The following is a 2,054-nucleotide window of genomic DNA, read 5'->3' on the forward strand; positions in this document are numbered from 1 at the left end:
CTTATAATTCAGCACCTCCTACACACAGCTAATTAAACAGAATGAGAGGCAAAGAGCGGGCAAGAATCAAGCTCATAAATATTATACATTTTTACTAGTAACATACAAATGATCTTAATTAAACGTGCATTTTCCATGAGTAATATTCTCACACACAGGTTTGTTCCCTTGTCCAGGAGCTCCAGAGGGGATGGAAATGTCCTGGAATTTTAATGGCTTAACAGACTCTTCCTTCTTCTCTCTCGTGATTTTGCAGCCTCTTACTCTAGCTTCTCCCAGTTTCTGGGACCCAAGCGATTAAATGAAAGACCCATATTTTCTCTGGGCTCTATATGAGCCTGGGATCCTAGAAACAAGTCTTGCCATTGAAAAAAAGATCTCAAATCAAAACCCATATAATCCACCAAAGTCTAAATTAGGTCTCCATGTTGTCTGTTGTCATTTCTCCCTTTATTATACTTACCCAGATTTGTGAGTATATATTTTTCCTGTGATTATTTTTAAAAGTCTTTCTCCCACTGTAGATGCAAGCTACTGAGATCAGGGATCCTGTATGTTTTTCATGTTCCCTTGCCAGAGTTAAGCACACCTCTGACATACGGTAGATTCTTTATGATTTGGTGTGTGTGTAGCAGGGGGATGCAAAAGCTAAGGGTTTATGATTTCTTCTTTATTGAATTGAAAAATAATTTATATGTGATACAATTTACACTTTGAAGTGTAGACTTTTTAAAATTTCTCTTCTGATTGTATATTTTCAAATAACCTGTCTTCAAGCTCCCTCATTCTTTCTTCTGCTTGGTCAGTTCTGCTATTGAGAGACTCTGATGCATGTCTCAGTTTGTCAGTTCAATTCTTAAGCTCCAGAATTTCTGCTTGATTTTTTTTTTATTATTTCAATTTCTTCATTAAATTTTTCTGATAGTCTTCTGAATTCCTTCTCTGTGTTTTCTTGAAGTTCATTGAGCTGCTTTGGGTCAGCTATTTTGAATTCTTTGTCTGAAAGGTCACCTATCTCCATCACTCCAGGATTGGTCACTGGTACCTTATTTAGTTTGTTTGGTAAGGTCATGTTTTCCTGGATGTTCTTGATGCTTGCGGATGTTCGTCCATGCCTGGGCATTGAAGAGTTAGGTATTTATTTTAATCTTCACAGTCTGGGCTTATTTGAATTCATCCTTCTTGAGAAGACTTTCCAGATACTCAAAGGAATTGAGTGTTGTGGTCTAAGTCTCTGGTCACTGCTGCTGTATCAGCACTGGGGGTGCCCCAAACCCAGTAATGCTGTGATTCTTGCAGATTCCTGGTGGTAATGCCTTGGTGAAGTTAGGTAAGAAACAAGAGAATTCCCTAGATTACCAGGCAAAGTCTCTCACTGTCTTCCCTCACTCTCTGGGCTGGGCTGCGGGAGTTGGGGGAGGAGTGGCATGGGCATTCCCTGATGGCTACCAGTGCCACGTCACACCTGAAGCCAGCCCAATCTCTCTCAAAGACACTGGTGACTGTTGCCTGGCAACCTCTGATGTTTATTCAAAACTCAAGGGCCCTTTAGTCAGTAGGTGGTGAATCCTGCCAGGACTGGGTTCTTCCCTTCAGGACAACATTATTTCCTTCTGGCTCAGGGCGGCTCCAGAAATGCCATCCAGGAACTAATGGCTGGGCTTAGGGGCTTCAAGAATCTGCTTGGTCCTTTATTTTACTGTGGCTGAGCTGGTACTCAACTTGCAAAACAAAGACCTCTGAACTTTTCCCTTTCCTTTCCCCTAGTGGAAGACCCCCTGAACCATACTGCCTGTAGTAGGGGGAAAGGCGGTAACACAGGCACTGACTTGGCTGCCACTGCTGGTGTCTCAGTGGTAACGTGCACCCTGTGTCCACTGGCTCTGAGCCAGCACAGCCATGGGAATGGCCCAAGGACTTCAGCCTTTGTGGCCCAACTGCCTTACAAATTTAGTCCAGCCCCCAGGTTGCTTTTTGTCAGCTGGTGGTGGGGCTAGCCAGAACTAAGGTTTCAGGTGGAGGATTTCTCTTTGGCCTGGCTGGTCTAAATGCTT

Source organism: Propithecus coquereli, unplaced genomic scaffold (genome assembly GCF_000956105.1).
Source record: "Propithecus coquereli isolate 6110/MARCELLA unplaced genomic scaffold, Pcoq_1.0 Scaffold282, whole genome shotgun sequence".
Taxonomy (NCBI): Eukaryota; Metazoa; Chordata; class Mammalia; order Primates; family Indriidae; genus Propithecus; species Propithecus coquereli.